Here is a 22,559-nt window from a genome sequence, read left to right on the forward strand (position 1 = left end):
TATAAGACATTAAGATACATGTTGTATCTATGTCTACTATAAATAGATAAAATTTTGAATGCATATTTTTCAAGCAAATGGAGTACAGACAGCTAGTTCTCTCTTTACAAAACATATGGGAATCATCATGATGGAATTACTCCTCTCAGAAACTCAAGCATAGAGTTTTGAGGAACTTCCAGTTGTAGTCCAAGAAAATAATTGCTTAGAGATGAAAAAACATTTTTGTATGAAAAGAGATTCTAATCCTACATTTCTTAATCCTATAATTCTTACCCAAATGGCTTTCAGTGAAGTCTACTGCATAAAGAAGTATTCTCAGGTGAGTGAAAAATAATAATGAAAAAAAGTAGTAATATATTTAAGCTGACAACAAAATAGATGTTTGTCAAACTTGAGAAATGACTTGCATATCTTTTTTTTTTTTTTTTTTTTTTTTCCATAATAGCACAGCAGTTCCTGATGGGGTTATGGGGCATATGGCTGAATTGATTCTACAGTGATGTTCAGTGCCCAACAATGTTTAAGTATTTCACAGATAGACCTAACATAGGAAATCATGGCACATATTCTTAAGAGAAGGACGGAGGACAAATATCCTGGAAACACACAAAGAAAAAAGGATTCTTTCCCTGCTAAGGCTGAGAATCTGTTAAAACCTTATGCAAATTTGCAGAATTTTTCAGTCGATTCACACAACTTATTTCAGGACAAGAAATCAGAGAAAGGATGAATGCATGAACAGTTAATAGAACCACACTGAGAACAAAGCAGTAACCACCTCCAGGTAGTTCAAAGATGTCAGAATTTTTATTTTAATGCCTTTAAAATTATCATCTTGCTCTGATGACCTGAAGATAAGTATCCTTACCTCCAGCTCCTGATCTTTTCTTCAAAACATACATTCCCTCTCAGTTGCAGATGTGACCTGGGTCAGTTCCCATGGCCTTTCCCTAAGAGGTCCTGACATCAGTGCCTGGCCATTAGTCCTGGCCATCTAACTTACAGTACTCATATCATTTTCTGCATCCTGGGATTGTTAACATTACATCATTCAGTTCACTGGGTATTTCTATCATTATTCTAAGCAGGATTCTGTGACATTTTAGTGGTTTTGTTTTGGGTCATTTCAGTCCTGTAACCTGAAGCTGCTGGTAATCCACACAACAGACTTTGCATTCTGACATACACACGTACATAGATTTTCATGTTACATGTAAAATACTTCTGTATCTCTGGAAATAAACATGAAAAGAGTTTTGAAATGCCAGATTTTGAGAGTCTGTTTGTGAGGCTGCAGAACTTCACAGCTATCAGCAAGGTATACAAACTATCAACAGTTTAACTGTCCTTTTCAATCAGACCTTTGCAGTTTAGAGTAGCATTACACCCCCATGTCCCATCTGGAGAGAAAAAGGCAGGAAGTTTATGTCCCTTCTAAAGCAACAACTACTATAAGGATCATATCTGCTGAGAATTCAGGAAAGTCACTTTAAATGCTGAATACAGTCACACCTACCTTACTGAAACCTTTCCTTTCCCATGCTAACAAAACCTACAAGTATTTTGCTGAGTAAGTTTGTTGTTGTTATTGTTGTTTTAAGTAAAAGTAGGCAAATCAGCTGAAAAGAGAATAAAGATTCAAAACTTGCAAGGCAAATATGATTTGAGCACTGAAGCAAAGAAAAATCCTGAAGCATGTGTAGGTAAAGTATCTCCAATTAAGATGGGCTACACAATAAACCTAACATAAAAGCCTTTTGCAGACATGAACACATACATTTAAAAATCCTGTAACAAAATGCTGAAGGGAAAACCAATTCAGTATAACCAAATACTATTTCTTCTTGCTGAGGTAAGCAAATGTAGCACTCTGTCAAATCTCTGGCACTTAACAGCACTTAGAGAAATACACAATGCAATCTTGGAAGACAGGCAAAGACAGATGGAAACGAACAATAAATGAACGGATGGCTAGACAGACAGAAAATCTCACCCAACATTTTATCTGCCATCTGCTTCTCCTTGTAACTGTACCTTTACACAATTAATTCAAGCCCCAAGTTTCCCTTCCTGACACTGGAAATTACATGAGGAGTGTTTATGACAGAGTGGAATATGTTTAGAGAAAAAACAAACAACAAAATTAAAACCTGAAGGTAAGCATTTGAGAGCACAGGCTCTTGAGAAAGGCTTTAAGAAAAACAACAACCACTCTTGTTATTTCCTTTGTTTTTCCATATTGTTCTTTAAACTTCATCCTAGAGGGGGTCTGAACAACAGCAAGAGATAAGCAGAGACGAGATGAAAGAAGGGAAGATACAGCTTTGAAAAACTAAAAGCTGTTTCTTTTTGTCTAGCTCTCTAGTATCACTTGCAGCAATATGGAAAAGCAGTAGGAAATGTGCTGGGGTGGGAACGTTGCTGTGAGCTTGTGCTACAAACAGCACATTTCTGCGTGGCACAGAACACTGTCTTTTTCATCCTTCTCACCAGGTCTAATAACAATATTTGACACTTACAAGTCAACATGTATTGAGTTATTTCAAAACACTACATTTTCTTTCATTTGAATTTACATTGTTCCTATGGGGCAGAGAGGAGAACAAAAGAAGCAAGTGATAAAGAGTTCGATAGTTACTGAACAAGATTCTGAACTCTAACTGCAGAAGTCGGTGAAATTCTCTGGCAGGTTTTATTTAAGAGGGCTGGCCTCTTTTAGCCTTAAATCTATTATGCCATGTACCATATCACCATAAATATTTCAAAGATACATATGGTTAATATTTTCTTCTGTCATCAAGTGGGCAATGCTAGTGTGAGACCAAAAACTTCTCCTCCTCAAAGGAAGAAATACTTTGCTTCCTAATATAAATTTAGTTCTTCAAGAAATAAGTGGTAAGTAAAGCACACATTATGGCTAAAGATACACTTAGAATCTAGGCCGACACTACTTTTTCAAACAAAACAACTCACACGTGCTGGATTTTAGAAACTGACACACTCTCCATATCATAGTGCATCTACTGTAACTATCACTTTTCACCCCCATTTATTAGACTCAGAAAGAGCACAATGAAACCATTTTCAATAGGATTAGTAAGTTTAAAATTAATCAGTTTTATTGATGCAAAGGACAAAGGGTTTTCTGATAGCAAAATAACACATAAATCTCCATTTGAAACTTTCACTAATTTAGATTTCTTACTTAAAAGCAGCAAAGCACTGAGCTGTCTCTGGTGGACAACACCTGATGAGAATAGGGTTGGGATGGAGCACTAAATCAGTGCAATGAAGGACACTATTCTCTGGCACTGGTGTAGTGTGTTTTTGTAGCAAAAACATCATACTGATTTCAGGACCATGCTGTACTCAAGCATTTCAGAGTGCTGCAAAGACTTCACAGGAGTTGCAGCACCAAATTTTATCAGTTGTGTCAGTTTGATTGGGTTGTATTCTAGCTTCAGAGATGCCAGCTATATAGTAATATTTTATTGTTTGTATCCCTGACAGAGATTGTAACATATACCTCTAGAAATGTGCTTAGAGAGCTGTAAATAAAAAGCAAAATTTTGCAGGACAAGGATTCCAGGTTGTGAATAACAAGAGCATACATTCACAATAGAATACTGTTAGCATTTTGTGACCCCTACTTAAGTGCTACTGCTATATTAGCAATCAAATAAAGATGGAGAAAGAGCTAAAGCAACTCTGCCTTAGGTCACAATGAAGACCAGCATATAGGTTCAGAAAAAAGAATGCATTTCCATCTCCCTGTATTTTAGCTCGCTATCTTAGTGAATGTTCTTGGTGAAGTAACTATAAAATATGATTAACTATCAAAATTAAGTATACAGACTAATTCTGCTGAGCAGAAGCTTTGCATAATGCATATCATAGTGCATATAAAGCACATAGAGCTGGTGCTTCTGAAGATATTTACCAACTCGCATCTTGTGCCTATCACTACTGTCTACTGCATGGCTTGCCTTGCAGAATTGCTTACGTGTTCATATTGATGACAATATGAACTTGGCTAATGGAGAGTTTTCTTTAGCTGACATAGTGGAGAGCTCCTCTGAGAGCTTGAGCTGCAGAGTTTGCATCTCTGTTGTGTTGAACCTGATCCAACATCCATTCCAGCTGATAGAAATACTCTTGTTGACTTCAGCATACATTATGGTAGGCTTTTTCTGCAGTTAGCTGCAGTGACAGTGTTTGAATGCTGAAGTTCTTGAACCCTCATACTACATGGATATATCACAACTTTAGGAACACATAACACCAAGCTAGAGAAAATTATTCCCTTAACACCTCACTGCTCATTTTAGAGCCTACCACAAAAATACCACAGGTTCTCCAAGCCAATGAGCAACATTGCTTCTTTTTACATGCTTTAGTTCTTGAAAAACATCAGAAAAAAAAAAACAGTTTAATATCTCAATATTTAACAGCTACCTCAGAGTAAAGATCCTCTTACTTTTTCCAATATTTAGCAGTTCAGAGGTGGACTGTGTTGAGAGTGGCAAATTATAAAATCAAAGTTAAAACCTTTCTCCATGTCAGGCATGTACCTGTATGACACAAGGTCATGCACTTCCTGGGATGTTCTGGGGACCAAGAGAAGCAGTTCTCTGTCAAGAGACACTGCTGAAAACTTCTCAAGTATCATCTTATGATAAATACCTCAAAACTTTCTAAATGCTAAACATTTTAAAACCAGATTCAACAGTCTGATTTCTCACCCCTCTCCTTTGCTTATAAAAATTACTATTGCTTCTAAAATCTACATGACATGCATGAATGACTCCTTTTGTAATTGTAGTTTTCTGGTGCCTTTGTCATACTACTACTGTGATTGAATTCATTAGTTTTAACTACTGACAAATTGGAAACCAGAAGCGTTTAGGAGAAAAGAGTATGCACAAACAGAACAGAAAAAAATATGGAAGAGAAGGAAAATCCTAAGTGCTTCAGTGATATAAGATGTCACAGTTAGCATAAGAAATTTAAGTAACTTAGTGATCTTACACTGTATTCCTTGTCCCTTCTAGCAGCCAAGCACTTCCCTTTATTGCTTAGCATAAAGATGCCTACACTTGATGACAGTGCTGTGACCAAGGCTTACCAAGTTACAGGCCACTGAGACTTGAAACCAAGGTGAATTCTATGACTATAACAACTTCTTTTTCTCTTAAAAATTAATAGAAGATGTCATCATCAGAACAATGACATGTCTTGGAAGATTGTTTAAAGGCAACAAGTATTACAGGCTATCTACAGAAACTACTTGAGGTATTTCCTAGAGATCCTATCACTGTCATAGCAAAATTTGAAAGTGTGAGTCAGATAAATATGGATAGCAACTGAGCTGCAAATTGACCTTGTAGGCTTGGGATAGATTTAGTCACTGCTGCCAAAAAAATTTTCAGGTACATCAGAGATTTGTGCCCAGGGGTCCTCTTCTTACCCAACTAACTTGTAATCACAACTGTCAGTTTCAGAACATTCATATGACCCTGTGGAGTGTAATGTGAGTCAACCATCTGAATGTGAAATTCGTTAGACAACTGCAGTGTGCTCAGTGGGAGCAGATTGTGAGACAACGGCAATGTATAAGAGAAGATGAAAGAGCAGGTTAAAGGGTTCCTGCAGTGGTTTTGCAGGTTTGGGAATAGGTGTGCACATATTATGCCAATGTGTCTTCTCACACACCTCAAATAAGATTGTTTGGATGCTGTGAAAACTTGAGCAGTAACAGAACTTGACACCTATCTCTTCCAGTATCAGGGTATAACAGTGATTGGACTACACTTTAATAAGTCTTGCCATTTCTTGTTTATCAAGGACATCAGGCTCTGAAAGCACAATTTGCTAGATTATAAGTTAGCTGTAAGAGGTGTGAGCAGCCCTCCCCACATCACTCTACCCAATACCCACCGTACCTCTCAGCCTATGCCAATCATTCATCTGTAAATCATTAAATCATTCCAATTGTTTAAAGGGGTCTTGAAGACCTGACTTCTATACAGTTCAAGCAGGGCTGATTTATTAGCCCTCCCCAAGTTACACTTGTTTAGCCTTCCCAAGTCCAAAAAGAATCATTGATACTGTTAGGGGCTTTACATAAAGCTGAATGTTTAGGCAATAAGACTACTTGGCAGGCACTCACTAAGTTCTGTTACACTTCTTTTTTTTTTCTCCATTTAATTCTAATTTTACTTCCCACTTCTATTTTTCCCCATAATTTCTTATTGCTGAGGTGGGCACTTACAGAGACAGGCAGTACTGCTATTAAAAGAATCGATACTTACATTGCACAATAGTTATACTGCTTTATTCTATTTGCATCCTGTGCCCTTCATCTGTGAAGAATAGTGATCAATTATGAAGATCTGTCAGGTTTGTTATTACATGAGATCATTTATTCTGTTAAGAGGATACAGCAAAGTCAGCAAGCCAAGAACATATAAAGTCAACTACAGTTTCAAAGGCTACGGCTGAATCCTGTAAAAAAGACAAGTGTACTTTCTACATTCTTCTTAAGGCCTAAGAACAACAGGACAACTCTCTTCAGACTGACTGCCAAGGAAACATTATCCAGATTCACAATATGTAGCTTGAAAATTTCTGAAAAACTTTCTAATGGTGCTTTGCCTAAAAGTTTTCCCCTAAAGGTCTCCTGTGATTTGTGAAAACAGTCAAAGAGAACAGTAATTATCAAATCCTTTTTCTACTGGACCAAGAGAATTACACAATTATCCATAGATGGCCCTGTTTAGGTTCTTTGGGAATTACAGTTAGGGCATGCAGCTGTGGTCTTCCCTTCCCTCACTAAGACAATGTCAAGTTGAATTTGCCAAAACTTATGGATGTCCAAGTGCACTGCAGCAGGTCAACAGAAAAGCAGCAGCTACTAGCAGAGTACAGCTTCCAGATCTGTAAGAGCTTGTTATCTGTGTGATTATGCTCTGCTATTGTAATCAAATAAGTTGGACACCATATTATTAAACTTGCAAACACATTTAATTGCTAACTAACAAGCAACTCTAGTTCTATACACCTGTATGTCAAATCTGGGCAAGCAAAAGTTGAGGTAAGGTCAAAGACAGACTTTGTTTCTTAATTTTTTTTGGTTTTGCTTTTCTTCATGAGATAAAAGACAAAGGTAAGAAATTCTTATAGTGATTTTCGACTGATGCTTTGAATAGCAATTTCTGAATATTTAAGCTTTTTCTCACAGTGGGAATTCTGATATTTGTAGCCATATCTAAGGAAGGATCTTTTACCACTAAACGGCTTGAAACTGAAAATGAACATACTGTAGAGTCTAGGAGAGATGCCAGAACTGCAAGTTCTCTGCTTAGCTACAGAACAGGTACAAAGTACAACACGTTCAAGATATTTTCTCAGCAAACATCTCACACTGATTTTGAAAGGACTATGTTAAAGATAAATGTTTGTTCATTCTGCATACCTATTCAGCAGTGATTTAAGGAGCTAATTAGTGCTGACATTAATTTTGGAAGGAGGTTGAGGCCCAGATCCTAAATGAGTTTAAGCACCCATTATCTCTTTTATCTCATGCCACCTGAAAGCAATGTACCTTGGAGGAGCTGAACCCAGACTCTACTATAAGACGTACAGCCCTTCATGTTGACTGCTCTCCTGTTCTGCAGTTAGAGAAATTCAGGCACAAAGAATCCATTACATGCTTGTACTTTGACCTTACAGATGGGAAGAATGGATGTGGCTCTGAAAGCATGAAGAGGAGCTTGACCCCAGGTACTAAAACCAGTAAGGTTTAAGTTACTTGGAACCTCAAATTCCCAAATGAGCTGTCATTTAGCTCTATGAACATGTAAAGTCTTGAATTAAATTGCTGCCATAAAAACGTAACAGATACTAAATGTCTGCTTGGAAGTATACTTAATATCATCAACAGCCTTATATAGTTGTTCCTCCACTGAAGCAGGATGCTTTTATAGGCCTTCCCCTGCCATTCTGCCTTGTGAGACATAAGGCAGAAACTGACCTTAAACCACACAAAACCTAATCTCTTCTAGATTAGTCTGCTCCTGGCCAGACCTACACAATATAGTCTGTGCTATCTTCAGGGCCAATTTTTCTTCTCAGTTCATATTTAAATTCTACAGAATGTAGTAGAGATTTGCCTTGCACAGTGGTAGAAATGCATTTAAAACTGAACTTTTCTCGTTTCTTATAATTTCTCCATATATCTCGCAGTTTTCTTTTAAAATGTGAATAATCTTAGCACGTGAATTTGTAGATACAAAATCAGAGTCCGTATCCTCCTCTGAATTTGGCCCAATGACACTTGTGTTACTGTGCCAGTCCTAGGTCTGTTGATAAGTTACATGAGCAATGACAAGAGGCAGAGAAACAATTTCGAAGAAAAGAAATGCAATTTTAAATGTGTTATGCCTATCTACATTTATCTACATTTGTAATTCTAGTCATGGATCCTATCTGTTTGTAAATTTCAAAGCAAAATATCTCTGAACTTGTGAAGTCAGTGCAGATTTGCTCATCTTTTTCTTGCCGCATAAAATTAGACACATACCAGGCAACTGTGAGCTGATTAAAAGAGTCTCTCCACCAAAATAAAAGAAGCCAGGTCTTGTTATAAACTTGGATGCTGACTCTTGACAGAGGTAAGAATTTAAGGTGCATTGAGATGCTTATGAGATTCCTACTATTGTGAGAACTTTAACAACTGGTTATATGCTGGAAAGTGACTCTGAATAAATAGCATTGTGAAGTTTCAAATTTATTTTCCCTCGAAGTCTTACAGAATAAATTTGCCCACTTTACAAGTAAAGATGCATTTTCTCTAGCTGACAGCCCTGTAAACTCTGAAAGTCACAGCCGTGCTCTTGACTTGCGCATTTCATTACTGCCATTCTGAAGTGGCATCTTAGTTAAAACTCTATTGTAAATGTAAGAGACAAAAGACAAAAACAAACAAAAAAACAAACTCCTTCCCAACAGCTCTGATTGTACAGGACTAACAAGAATAAGATGACCCTGGAAATGTCTTTCTTCTCATATAGGAAGTAAGAAGACATGGAGGGAACAGACCTAATGAGTGTGAAGGGATCCTTATACTCACCTGCATTTTTCTTCAGGAGAGAAGGAATACAGGGATAAAATTCTGTTCAGGGAAGCAATGACTAGATTTTCTGAACTCAGTGAATTTTCTGACATTTCTCTCCAGCCCATCTGCCAGTCTAGGCTGCTTATGCAAAAATTAAGAAATATATTATCCCAAAATTAAACAACTCCTGTTTCAACCATGAACAATCTCATTTGTGTCCAGTTCAAATTGGAAGTAAAGGCACCATTTTCCTAACACATACTACTACTGTTACTGGCTTAGTAGTAACTCTAGAGTGCAACATATTCAGACATGGCCCAAAGGCAGTTGTGTCCCAGAGCCAGCAAATGAAGGTAGCTTATGTACCATGTTCATTTCCTTTGCTCAGAGATCAGAACTGGCAGTTTCATCAGTACCAGTACAGCTGTTCTGCCCAGAAGTAGTAAATTGCCAGAGCTTATTTCCAGGATGTTTGTGTCTTTTGTTGGGATGTGTGGAGTCTTCTCTCATGTTGATAAGAATGTTTAACATAAACACACGGCCATACTGAGTGCTTCTACGCTGTGTCTAGCCCTGACAGATCACTCTAGTTAGACCAGTGCTTATAACTGTGATGGTTGTACCTTCTGTGGTCTATGAGGTAAATCTTCAGGCTGCTGATCTGAAGTCTTTGTTGACTCTACTGGAAGTCCTCTGTGGAAAATCTTTTACTTCAGCTTCATACTTGAAGACAATTGGCCTCGTGATGGCCACTAGGAAACTGTGCAACCTGGAGTACATTTACTCATTAAGCCTCAGATATAAATCTTTTAACAGGCATCAAATATATAGAACAACTAGTCCACATCCAAAGATTACTACAAAGCTATAACCATTGTGAAGGGTGGACAGAAATCACTCTGAGATTTGATTTTCCTGAATCATAAAGATTCACCATAAAATCTAGTTATGAGCAACATTTAAAAAATGAGCTTCAGTGCATGAAATGTTAGAGAAATTTGCAATCTTTTGGAAAAATAGTTTCCTGTTCAAGATCAAATTTTAAATCATTCTCTCAAAGTTGTCTGAACAGAAACGTGTTAACTTCTCACAGGCAGGTCAAGGAGACATAAATGTTAGCAAAGTGTGTTCTAAAAGTTTTGTGTAACATATACAGTATACCCTGGGTATGGGGAGAGCAGACTTGAGGCTGCTCAAGAATGAGTTAGTGAGGTCCCCTTGGAAACTACTTTTGAAGGCAGTGGGGTCCCTCAGTGCTGCTCATATTTGAAGTACCACGTCTTAAGAGCACAGGAACAAGCAATTCCAAAATGCTGGAAGTCAAGAAGGCAGGGCAGAAGGATGGCTTGGCTGGGCAGGGATCTTCCAGAGATTACGTGGAAAGTGTATGGCCACTGGAAGCAAGGTCAGTGACACAGGAGCACTACAGAGATGCTGTTTGACATTGTAGGGAGAATATTTGTGTACCCAAAGCTCCATTAAAGCTGAAGCTGGCCAGTAGTACAGGGGATAATAAAAAGGGCTTTTAAAAATGTTAACAGCAAAAGGAGAACCAGAGATAACATTGGCCTGTTACTTGATGAGGATGGAAACCTCATAAATAGGGTCACAGACAAATCAGAGATGTTTCATGCCTTTCTTTGCCTCTGCCTTCAACACTAGTGATGGACCCTGTGACTCCCCAGAGCCCTGAGTTGAAGAGCTGTGACTGCAGGAACAACTCCCAGTCATTGATGATTCTGTTATTTTTATTAAGATAGGTCATGCTGTGTCATCAAAGTTGACTGCTGCATACAGTTGTAAAATCAGTGTGAGATAAAAATCATGCCCAGTATGAACATAAAAATTAAGTAACATTCCTTTATTTTTAACAGCTAGGACTGAGTGTCATGATTCAGTTTGTGTTGTGGATTTCAAGATTTTGAGTGAGAGAAATGAGTAGAGTTCCTGGCTGGAATTCATTGGCTTATTCCCAGCAAAATCTTTTGTAGGGATGCACAAGAGCTCCTGCGTGAGCACAGGATGAAAGGATCTGTGAGAGAACTGGCAGTTGTATTTTGCATGGCACATTTTGGGACTCTTGATTGGAGTCCTTCAGTTCTTCCTTCAAACAGGCTCCTAAATGGTAGCGAAATGAATATGTTGCATGGTTTGCAGAAAGAACATTAATGTGCTGATCTGGGCTCAAAACTTTCATGAAGCTTTGAGAACTTTTCTGAAAAGCTATTGTAAGTTTGGAGAGAATAAAAATCTGGCATTTTATCTTATTATGTTTAGAGCTTTCAGAGGAAGTCTGGATATTATTTAGTAATACCCCAGCTCTGATGGGCCATTTTCATCTATAGATCTGAAAGAATTCTACATGAGAGAATTATTTCATCATCCTATTTTCTAGATGGGAAAAACGAAGCACAGAAAAACAACATGAGGTCCAGAATTTGAGCTATCAGCATCCCGTAGATGGTAACTTTATTCACCAAGCCACATGATATGCTTTCCAGCAGAAACCCATCAGATGGGTAAAATTAATAAATCCGCAGTATGTGATGCCTGCCTGGTAATAGCACTAAACCATTAAAGTATCAACCAATATGTGATTTTCAAAGAAGCTGAAGACTCCTGATGATTGCTCTTATTTAGAATTCCAACTAGGCTGCATGTTATTAGATCAGGTTTAATGAGTTATCTAACTAGTGACATAGGGTCAGAAGGACCCTAAGACCCTAAGGACAGAAATGCTTTTTTTTTTTTTTCCCCACTTCAATTTGTAAATTTCCCTGGAAATTGGAAAGCCTTGCAATATTTCCACAGAAAATTATAATTAATTATTTTTTGATGCACATGTAAAACTCATGAGCCAGACGTGCTAACAGGTCACACTCCATCCAATTTGTTCCTGCCATTCTAGAGCAACACAGTTTTGAATTTATACAGCCATATTTATTCATTTTATTAATACTAGCCCATAGCTAAACCAAGCATTTTGAACTCCCTGAGAAGCTTTCAGCTACAGGAAAACTGGGGTAAATCAAAAGGCCCATATGGCATGAGTGACATCCTCTTTGGAGTAAAGTGGAGAGATATGTGGAGAGCAAAGTAGCAATCCCTGTGATCCCCTACTTCCTATGTGTAGAAATTAATATTCAAAGCACTGGTTCTTCATAAAAACCTTAAATAATTAACCCGACCAAAGTCAAAGGATTGCAAAATGCCTCTTTTCACAGACAGTCAGGTTTAGATCTGGTCCTATCTCTTTGAAGCATGCATTTCTTGTTCACTTTTTATGGATAGAATCTTCTACATACATTCTGAAGTAACACTAGAGGGCAACAATGCATGAGATATTCAGAATTTGTGTGCCTGAGAGGGTATGAAATGGGTGGTCTTCATTTGTTAATAGTTAAACAAAATTTACCCCTTGCTTAATGCATTTGCTTTAATTTGAAAAGGACTTATGCTAAAATAGAAAAGGAGGATGAAAATGATTCCCAGGTGACCAGAAAGAAAAAAAAATGCTTTATTTTTTCACAGTGCTGTGATAATCTTAAAAGAAATTGACAGTCTTTTTTTGAGAAGGATACAGGGAATCGGTGTCTCTTTGAAACAAAGTACTTGACATTTTATGATCCCTGAATTTGTTCCTTATTTTGGTGAAACACTGACAGAGAAAGATCTATTAGGAAGGAAAGGATAGAAAAGGAAAAAAAGAAAAGAGAAGAAAAAAAGGGAAAGAAAAAGGGAAAGAAAATAAAGGGAAAAAAAGAAAAAAGTAAAGAAAAAAACAAACACAAGAGAAAGAAATTATAGAAGTAGTTACAAGTCATAAAACTTCTTATTTCTTCACTATAGGTATCTCACCCGCACAGCCAAAAAATTGTACTTACCCTAACTGTCAAGTCTCTCCATAAATTTTAGCTCAAAGGCAGTTGATCTGTAAACTGAAAGAGTTTTGCAAGGGAGGGGAAGAAGGGTTTGGTTTGGTTCTCTTGGCTCTCAAATCTAATTTACCACCCTTTCATATAGTGTCTTGGGCCATATATTATTTCTAACAACATTGTTTGCTCAGATTCCTATTAGTAAATGATATTGTCTAAAGCTTGGATGTTGTATAGTGCTGGAAAATAAAAATCTTTCCATCTTACTGCTTTCAAGTCTCAATAAATTCAAGGTACCTGGATGGATTTTTGTCTTCAATTTATGGCTCTGGTGATTAACATCTTCAGGGTGCATTCAGACATCAAGAGAAGGTTTTGCTTCAAAAAGCTTTCGTTTAGGAACATCAAGTGCAAAATTAATGATTCAGGATTCATTCTGGAAAAAAAAAAAAAGATATAAGTGTGAAGTGAACCTTTAATGGTCTGTTAGAGGGAGTGACTGCTTAGAAGAGTTTTTATAGCACTGCACTTCCTGCTATTTCAATAATAATAATAACAGTAACAGTAATAATGCCTACCTCTTGTCTTTCACTTCCCATCAGTAGAACTCAGGTAATTATGTTCATTTCTTATTTTGAAGCAAGCATTATCAAAGAAAGGAATGTGATAATGCAGTACGTGTTTTCCACTGCTTGTGTTTTTAAGCAGTGTAGCAGGACTAGTTTTCTGTCCTTTTCTGAGGTAGGATACAGAGGAGTACCAAAAACCAAATAAAATATTTCAGAGCACCCAAATTTTAGACCAATCACTATAATTTCCTTAAAGGTGTGGATCATATCGTGGCCACACAGGGAGTCTAACTATTTTGAGTAGACAAAATATTTGCTACATTTAAAAGCCTCACCATTTCTGCTTTCAAATATATAGCACAAGACTAGCATGAAGCTACATTAGTACAGCATGTTGATGGGATGGTTGACTGGTACAAGACAGGCAATTTAAAAGCAACAGATTATGTTCTTTGTAAGAAAAAGAATAAAGGATCAGTCTTAAAATGCTCATCAGTCTGAGTCAGCTTCATTTTTTTTCTTCCTGCAGCCAATAGAAAATTATCATGCCATATGAAATTAATTCAGGTCATGATAGTACAACTGTAGAGCTAGAGGACAAATCATGGAGATTGCTCAGAACAGACTCTCCATTTTCATGTTGCATGTAATGAGCCTTTTGGTTGAAATATTTGTCATGATGTACTTTGTTGTCAGTATAAGATGAATATGGTGCCTTTGATTTTGAGCCTCTCCAAGATAATTATTGATATTCAACTATTTCTCCTTTATGTACCTATGTTCCATAGGCCTACATTCACTTCAACATTGGCAGGGTATGAAAGGGGACAATAAAGATAGACACATAGGTCAGATGTCCCTGAAGAGATCTTGCCTCTCATACTGGTGTTCTCTTCTTTAATCCAAATGTAAAGATGAGTAGTAACAATTCATTTCAACTATATATTATTAATTTTAACCAGTCTAATTTTTCTTTCAGACACTTTATATTACCCACATGTAATGACCCTTGCCCACATAAATCAACGAGGAAGATTTCATTTGGTTACTGATGAACCCAGTTCTGTTCATTCCCAGCCTCTTTCTCCAAAACACTGAACATAATGCTCAGCTTTTTCTTAGTCTTCTTGAAGAAGTAATGCATAACTAAACCATTTAGTGAAATTTGGAAAATTGCCCTTCATCTCCTAAATGCTGACTATTAAATGCAGGAATTTTAAGTGCTTTGCTCCGTTGTATTTAGCTCTACTATACTAGATTATCCTTCATTTTTGCACTATCCATTGTGGTTGAATAAGGTGATAATTAAACACATGCAGTCTATAGAACAGAAAGTGTTATTCAAAACTAACCATCAAAGGTCACAGAACAAATACATTGACAATCTGCTAAGAAGGGAGATTATCTGAAGTCTTGACTTGGTGTTAGTTCAAATCCCAAGACAGGAGAGAGTTTTTATTCCCTCTCAATTCCTTTGTTGTTTTGGGATTTCTATGTATTGCTTAGATTTAGTTTCTATCAAAGCCATCCCATCAACTCTGTTGACTGCTTGGTAAAATTCCCTTCTACACTCGGGTCAGTATGTACAGAAGAAGAAGGTTATCTGCACTATTAAACCTTTGACTTCTTGTCCTTTGAAGAGATCGTTTTGCGTTTTGCTATGGCAGAACTGTAATTAGATCTGTTAATTAAGGACAGAATGAACTTTTTAAAAACTCTAAACCCCTTTGCATTTTTGATAAGTTTGCTTAGGTTGCTACTGACCTTCGTACAGGGTTTGCCACTGCTTATTAATTGTTAAATTTTAATTAGGCATGCTGATGAATATGCTAGCCTTTGCAATAAATAAAAGGTAGCTTCATTTTTAATCGGATATTTGCAAGTCTACAGTGAAATTATCTGCTTTCCTAGAACACAGTTCATTTAACATATTTTGATAACAGTAATTGGTGGTATAAAAAAAAAAAACACAACACAAAACAAAACAGAACAAAAAACAAACAAACATAAATATATAATGACTCCCGGGTTCAGAGACTGGATTGACAGTGCAAGATGAGCTAAGACATTGGAACTTAAAAATATTCTGTAGGCATTTGAGCTAAATGGCTTTAACAGTTGGTCAGATATTCCTGGTATTTTTACTGAAATTCTAAAACATTTCTTAGAGAAGAAACAACTCTTCTTACAGAAGAAGCAGGTCAGACTTGGGGACAGGGAAAAATAGAAAGGTAAGAAGATGAAGAAGAGGATGACCTTTCATGCCTGAGGGAAACAAAATTTGTAACACTAGCAAGTAAACCAAGTAAACTTTTTTTTTTTTTTTTTTTTTTTTTTCCAGTAACCTGTCCTATGCTTGTGTCTATTGACCCATTCAGGGACTCTGCAGACACAAGAATGTTGTGAAGCAAAATAATGGGAATCTGTCCCAAACTCCATTGAAATCAAAGGGTAACAGGGTTCAAAATATTTCTTTCTGATTGACCAACAGCCCCATATATGAAAGAAATAGCAAATATCTATCCTGTGTGATCACTCTAGTAGAATTAACAACCACCCTGTTTGTATGCAACCTCCTGCCACTCCCATTTCTTGCCTTTGTGAAGGATCATCTTCTCATGATGAATGCGATATTTAATCAGCTACATCCTTTACCTGTACAGATGTAGCAAGCCCCAGCTGATAACACAGCATACTCAAGTATGTAACTTTATCTCCAGTTTCAATGCCATAACTATAAGCTGTGCAGCAAACTGTGAAAATACTAGAGACAGTGACTGAAGTCCTGGTTCAGGTTGAGGGAAGTGGCAAATGTCACCCTTCCCACACAGTCCCTGCCTAACTTCAGAGATCATCAGCCAAATGCTCTGCACTGCTCTTATCAGGACCCACCACATACATAATGAAATGCTGCTTCAGTCAGTGCTGATCTTCTAGCTGTTTCACTATTTGCCTTGAAGAAAGATCACATATGATTCACTTTTTTTTGCTGGGAAATTTATGCAGCATCTCCTCACAAGGACTGGATAACTAGATAGTTATCATATTGTCTGTATTATTACTGACAAAATGCAACTTAAATTTCATTAGGGATGAACCAAATGGGTTTTGAAAGCAGATGAAGTGCTCTACTCAGAACTGTGTGTGTAGTGCCGGGGGTTCCCTGTCCTCTGACCATCTCAAAGCATGTGGTCACTGCTGTTTGGTTTGATGCCAGTTCTTCAAGTGTCGAGTGCTGCTTTCAAGATTCACACTGCAAGCAGCAGGGCTGATGATTGACTTGCCAGGGTGATTTCAGGCAGTCATGAAAGTGCTTTTTTTCAAAGGCTAGTGCTTTGGGAGCATTCTACCATACTGTGGGAATATTTTGCTAGTGGTACACCTAGCTGCTAACTGGACTTACAGTGATGAAAGGCCTGACAATTCAGAGACAGTAGGAAAATTCATTTCCTGGGTCCTAATATGCACATCTTCTCAGAAAACAAGTTTCAGCTGACTCCTTGCATGGGACTCTGTGATATGTGTTTGACATGTCCTGACATTGAAAAAGAAACCTAAGTCCATTTTCAGAGAGTGTTTGAGTAATCTATCTGCTCTTAACCCTGTTTTATCCACAGATGTTCCCAGCAAGTCTACTGAGAATCGGTTCTTCTTTAGAAATCAGGTATGATTGCATGTCTGGCTTCGCTTTTCCTTGCAATGAAAAAGCAAGAGAAATATCTGAAAGCTTTCCCCCTTACTGACATAAAAATGTCATTACATCTTCAGCCCAGGGTGGGACATGCTTCATCTGATACTTCAAGACACAGGCTAATGCATCTTATGCAGTACTGTTGATTTAAGTGAAGACCAAGACTCTAGCAATACAGTTGTAACTGCAACAGAAAATGGGGTATGAAATAAGGCCGCATATCAGTCTTTTTAATAATGATCTCCTCAGAGCCATATTAACGAGCTAGAAGCAAAGAATTATGGTTGAGCAGAATTTCTTCCCCTTGAACTTAGAATAGCAGCAGGACATGAAGGAGCTGTAATAGAATGTTATTTTACAAGAAGTAAATAATGTAATAGAGTCTATAAGGATGTCAGCAGGAGAGTTAGAACTGTCATAGCATAATCCTGACTTGAGCAGCAATGTGTGAAAAAGTAGCCTGCAGCAGTTTTTCCAGTACTTCAATAATTTCTGCTTTCTCACTGATCTTTGTTTACTCTACTTACCTTGTCAAAAAAATGTTTTACCTTATGTTAAAATGCAAGTTAAAAGAGGGAAATGTATTCCCAGAAATCCCAACTTTTTGAAGCATACATATTTTCTTTTCTTTTTGAGTTGTGGTTGTGGAAAAGATGGGAGAATTGTATTCCTTTTACTTAAAAAATATGAAGCGCAGTAAAGTCATACATAAAAAGAAAAATCCTATGTCTTTGTTGCCTTTCTTTTTTTTTTTCTTCTAATGAATAATTCAAAAAATTGGCAGTATTACACCTCACATTCTTGTGGTATGATGGCAGTTTTTCCAAAGAGTCCTCAAATGTAAGCTCAGGAGGGTCATGAAACTACACAGTTATCATTACTGGAATACAACAACATCTTCCAAGATAATGCAGCACATTTATATATATAATTATTGAAGCAAGCCAAGGAGGGCAAATTTGCAACTAAATAAAACAGCACATATCAAACTGAAATTACAAAAAAAGAGGAGGGGGGTTGTCACTTTTTTTGTCATTTCTCATTTTGTGTGACATCTATTTAAATTTTCTTAAACTGCTAATATAGGAATATAATAAAGAAGGGAGGAACAAACTAAACATAACTTTTATGATGGCTTTGCTCCTGCCTTGACATCATACAAAGAATTCAGAGCATGCACACCCAGAAGAATACTCTCTCAAGTCTTCCCTGTCACAAATTAAATCTGACTTTCAACAGGATCTAGGCACCTAAAAAGGAAAGTAGTTTCCATTCCAGAATGTTGTTTCCATTGATACTTTGCCAGCTGGTGCTGTGGCAGAAACCAAGATCCTATGCAGTTCTCTCACCCCATCCTAGCCATAGCCTCAGGAACGGTATGCTATGCTTTTAATTCTAATTGTATTGGCTTCCCTAAGTTTGAATTAGACCTTTAACATCAGTTTGGTGTAATGTGTTTGTATGGAATATTTGTCTCGGTTTTAAGGAAATACATTATAAACCTTTCACTGAGAATATGAGATATTGCATTGTCCTTGAAATTGCATTAGGTCCTTCAAAGCCATTTAATCTCAATTAAAGCAAAGCATACAAGATAAGGTGCTCTGAAGATGCATTAAAGTGTGTTATAGTGCCAAGCCTCCATGCTCTTTGACACATCCTAAAAGCACTGTGGCATTGGTTTAAAGGTACGGTTCAAAAATCTCCTTGTGACCCATTATCCATGGATCATTAGTATAATTCAGAACTATTGCAGTGTATTGTGCCAATGTGTGCTAACAAGAACTGTTAATGTATGAAGTCTTGACATGATAGATTGTAATGCCTCTGGCTCTGTCATGTCAATGGAAGTTTATGCATTAAATAAAACACACCAGGGGATTCAATAGCTCAGAGATTGGGAATGCACTATAAAGCCTTTTAATTCAAAATCACCATTTGTAATCTATGCTGAAACTGCAAAGCTTGACCTTGGATGGATGGTCAGAAGTTTATAAGAAAGAAGTTTAGCATTCTCAGTACGGTCCTTCCACCACAGGACAGCATCCTTCGTATGATTCCTATTGGGATCCTAAGGACTGTAGGCGATATGAATCCTGAGCTACTCTCACAGCTGAGTGAGCACAAGACATTTCAGGGCGACGCGAGCAAGTTTATGCTGCCATTGATTTTCCTGCACTAATTCAGAGGATAAACAGAGGACTCAGTTCTCCAGAGTTATCAATCTGGCACCTTTCAAGCACAGTTAGATTGGCATGGGCTTTTATTTTCTGTTTTCTTTTTTTCACTTCCTAATTACATGTTAAATGCAACAGTGTTAACAGATGTCACTAGAATACAATTCCCTAGGATTTCAAGAGCAAACAACCATAGGGAAAAAAAAAAAAAGGATTCACAAAAAATATTTCATTATCCCGATCATTTAGAACTGTAAAATAAACTGTTATTTTCTTAAATACCTATTTTTTACAGTTATTTTTGTAATAATTTCTGCCAAAGTTGCCAGCAAACCGTTGAATCACAAGCACACAAGAAGAAGATGGTGCAACAGTGAGAGTTTTCTCCTAACGAAACTACAAAAAGCAATGGCTTGTGGTTTTTGCAGTGGTCTCACCTCCATATCTATAACGTAGTATATAGCAAAATCTTACTGTGGAAGAAATTGTATTCGTATTAGTGACAAGCTAAAAACCACAACAGAGACATATTAGTACCACGCTATTCCAGGTCTATTTCCTACTTGCCTTTTGGGCTTAGAAAATCATTTTTGTATTTCTATTCTCCTTAATCTGTTAACAGTGATTTTGTAAAATAACTCACCTACTACATTAGCCTGTTGCTAATAAATTTACAGTTGGTTTAACTGATAAATCTAAGAAAAGAATTACATAGGAACCTGAAGTAATTAATATATGAGAATGCCTACTTCGATTCTTACATAATAATGAGTTCAGAAGCACAGAGCTCCCACAGCTCTCAAGGAAGGCAGTGAAAGCTGCAAAGATTAAGAAAGAGCTGCTTTTATAAGTCACCTACATGTGGACATGCCAGAGCTGATTCCTACTAATATTGTAACCTCAGATATAACAATAACTGATGAGTAGTTGAACCTCTTTTTGGAGTTCTACTAGGTCTGCACATTCTTCACTAATATAGATAACTAATTTTTAATAGTTATCTATTTTGAACATGACAAAGCAGCTCATAAACAGGTAAGCACACTTACATAAAAACACTGAAGGCAGGCTATCTATGTAGTTCATGTACATGGACTTTATGTTTATTTTTAGTACTACCCAGGTCTACTGCCAAGAGTAACACAGAGAAAAGTAGAATAATCTGTGAAAACTGGGTTATATCTTCTGGGTTTTTATCTTCTACTAGCCCACAGTGCCTGGAGCTGTAGTGGCACAACAGGTTCAGACAGATCTCTTCTGCACATCCTGAGCTGGCTGGCTGAAGCTGGTCTGGTCTGGGAGCCATGCGTTCAGGCCAGCCAACAGCCAGCTGAAACCTGGCCAGAAAGAAACTGGTTTGTCTGGCCAGCTCAAAACATGGGAAAAGCAGATGTGTATCTGTCTGCACCTCATTGGATCTTTTTTTTTTTTTCACTTTTTTTTTTTTTTTCCTCCAGCTTTGCCTTGGGCTTTTGAGATGAGATCTGCCCGTTCTGAGTATGGTCTCAGGGAGCTCTGATACCACTGAAATGAGAAATGCCCATGAGCCCACTGAAGTGAGAAGGCCTATTAGCACCCTTCTCTCTGACATTTGCCCGCAGGCCCTGAATTCTCCAACACCTAAACAGAAGTCAACATCCACTGCTGAACAGCTTCAATTATGTGCTCCTGGTCCTTATACTCTGTGCCATGGGAAAAAAAAAAAAAAAAAAAAAAAAGTTCCAACAACACAAATTTTGTACTTTCACTGTTGCACTAGTGGATTCACAATACTTAGTCCATTGTTTAAAATATGATTAGGACTCAGGTTTTATCACACAAGTGCCCTGGTTCAGGCTCATAGTTCCAATACTTCTGGAACTATTTCATTGATGAACTGTAGATGGAGTTATTAACTCACCAGAAGCATTTGACAGAGGAAAAAGAAAAGGCCCTCAACACATTCTTCTCTGAAACATTTATAAGCTCTTGCAATTGTTTGTTGATTTTCTTAAAAATAGTATATTTAAGAGCATGGAAGTGGCAGCAATCTATTTGAGTTACTGAAGCACATGACAGGTACCAGGTTGGAAATGCCACATGACTTCCTGCTCATATACCACCACCCACCTCCAAACACTTCCTAATGAATTCTAGACCTGGAGAAAAAGACCAAAAGCCATAATTGTAACAGAAAAAGGAGAGATCTCAGAATTAAAACAACAAAAACAAAACATTCCTAGAAATACAAACTGCCCAAACTGCTTGGATTAAGCTTGATTTTACGAGTAGCAATAACCTCCTCACTGTTCTCTTGTGTTCATATAACATGATAGCTCACTTTTTCTCCCTGTTTCATCTTTGTTTTCAGCTGAGTTCCAACAGTTTTTGAACTGGGGCAATCACCAAACCTCTGTTTAGTAACATCACCATCATCCAACGCAAGCAAAATCAACTTCATTTTCCAAGAAACACCTATTGTCCATTGAAAAGATTAGGGTGTCATTCTCTTCCTTTGGAATGGAAGATTTTCTCTCAATTGTTACAATACTTGCATATTTCTAGGGAGCAGAACACCCAGTCATTAGTGGGTTAAGCAAATCCCCTGGAATTACATCATAAGCAAGTTCTATTCCTGTTCAGTGATTTATTTAAATGCAGTTATCTCTGAAGGATAAGAAACAAATCCTTAGGGCAGTCACAGAAGGAGGGAGTTAGGGCACAAGGGGATTTTTCACCTTCAGATTGAATTAACTGACTTTATTCTAAAATGAGGATAGTCAACTGGGAGGGTTAACCAAGCATTTGTTCAAGACTGCAGCACATGACTAGCAGAGATGCTCTGCTGACCTGAAGGTGCTTTGGGTAATCTGAAACCTCAGCCATGGGAGCAAGTGAATTTCCGCAGAGACTACTGGGGCTGATAACAAATACCCAGTCCTAACTGGAATCCCAGAGAGCTGTTTCCTTTTAAGACACTCTTCATCTCCTCCCTCTCTATCCATTTTACAAGGGGTTTGGTATGCATTTTTTTATCACTCTCAGCAATATGAAGTGATCAAGATACAGTTTGTACAGTTAGGAAGCCTGCCTAATCTCTTCCAGCAGCTGTTCTCAGCAGCTGAATGCCCAGACAAGTGTGGAAGTGCC

General features: G+C 37.4%; 1 long non-coding RNA gene across 2 annotated transcripts in view; it reads right to left on the reverse strand.

Moving 5' to 3' along the window:
* The window catches only part of LOC140003465 (uncharacterized), a 177,503-nt gene that overhangs the window by 54,041 nt on the left and 100,903 nt on the right, over positions 1 to 22,559 (reverse strand). For both annotated transcript variants that reach the window (XR_011812209.1, XR_011812210.1), the window contains exon 2: positions 13,291 to 13,429. This is a non-coding gene — a long non-coding RNA (uncharacterized lncRNA). The remainder of the gene's footprint in view (positions 1 to 13,290; positions 13,430 to 22,559) is intronic.

Source organism: Anas platyrhynchos, chromosome 12 (assembly GCF_047663525.1).
Source record: "Anas platyrhynchos isolate ZD024472 breed Pekin duck chromosome 12, IASCAAS_PekinDuck_T2T, whole genome shotgun sequence".
Lineage (NCBI taxonomy): Eukaryota > Metazoa > Chordata > Aves > Anseriformes > Anatidae > Anas > Anas platyrhynchos.